The sequence below is a fragment of the Cervus elaphus genome, chromosome 20 (assembly GCF_910594005.1).
Source record: "Cervus elaphus chromosome 20, mCerEla1.1, whole genome shotgun sequence".
Classification (NCBI taxonomy): domain Eukaryota; kingdom Metazoa; phylum Chordata; class Mammalia; order Artiodactyla; family Cervidae; genus Cervus; species Cervus elaphus.
In genome coordinates, this window is record NC_057834.1 from 129183762 (window position 1) to 129185389 (window position 1628).

Below are 1628 nucleotides of genomic sequence, written 5' to 3' on the forward strand. Positions count from 1 at the left end.
AAGGGAAACATTAGTCAAATAAATTCTGTATGTGTGTGTGTACACAAACTCACAAATAGGGGCAAACGCTCCTATTTTCAGAAGGAAAAGAACAAGGATTATATGAGCCTTGACATGGTTTGGAAGATTATGAAGGTTCCATGTGAGATGCAGAGGGTGAAACAAGAGGTTTTTAAGCCAGAGGAACAGTCTGTACAAAGGCCCTGTGGGAGGTGGGAAACTTGGCCCATCGCCTTAGGGGACTAAGGGAAAGAGGGCTGGAATCCAAAGGCGAAAAGGCCAAGTATCCTGAAATGAGGCCATAGAAATGGCAGGGAGCAGCTCAGACAGGCCTCAGGAGTGATAGGAAACCTGTGAAGGGATTTTAAGCTGAGAATTAACATGATCAGGTTTGTATTTTTCCTTGCAATTTTTTTGTTGTGATAAAATGCATAAACATGAAGCTCGCCATTTTGAGATGCATAATTCAATGGTGTTTAGTGAATTCACACTATTGTGCAAACATTTTCACTCTGTGATTCTGGATGGGCTTCCCCAGTGGCTCAGCGGAAAAGAATCTGCCTGCAGGGGACAAGGGTTCGATCCCTGGGTCGGGAAGATCTCCTGGAGGCAATCCACTCCAGTATTCTTGCCTGAAAAATCCCATGGACAAGGGAGCCTGGCCGGCTACAGTCCACAGGGTCGCAAAGAGTTAGACATGACTGAGCGACTAAGCACGCACGCACGCACACACACCTGATTCCAGAACATCCATCATCCCGCAAAGAATCCCTATACTTATTAGTAGTCCCAATTTCCCCCTTCCCCTTGTCGTCTGACAACCACTAATCTACTTTCTGTCTCTATGAATTTACCTACTCTGGGCATTACACATCAGTGGAAGCAGACTACGTGTAGCCTTTTTTGTGTGGCCTCTTCCACTTAGCATAATTTCAAAGTTAATCCATATTGCAGCATGTATCAGTGCTTTTTATTAATGGCCAGAGAGTGACCCATTGTGTGGATAGACCCCATTTTGTTTATCCACTCATCAGGTGATGGACATTGGATTGTCTCCACTTTTTGTCTATAATGAGTCTTGCTGCTTTGAGCACTTCTGCACAAGTTTTCGTGGAAACATGTTTTCAGTTCTCTTGGGTCTATACCTAGTAATGGAACTACTGGGTCATATGGCAACTCTTTTTAACTTTTTGAGTAATTGCCAAACTATTTTCCACAGTGGCCACACCATTTTCACATTTCCATCGGCAATATACGAGGGTTCCAATATCTCCACATCCTTGACAACACTTATTACTTTCCATTTTGGCTTTTATAGCCATCCTAGTGGGTATAAGAGTTATTTCACTGTGGTTTTAATTTTCATTTCCCTAACGACTAATGATGCTGACCATCTTTTCATATAATTATTGGCGATTGTTTTATCTGAAATGTCTATGCAAATCCTTTGCCCATTTTCAAATTGGCTTTTTTTTTCATTTTTTTTAATTGGATTGTTTGTCTTTTTATTATTGGGTTGTAAGAGTTCTTCATATACTCTGGATTCTAGGCCTTTATCAGACATATGATTTGCAAACATCTTCTTGTATTCTGTAAGCTGTATAGTCTCTCTCCTGACAGTGTCCTTT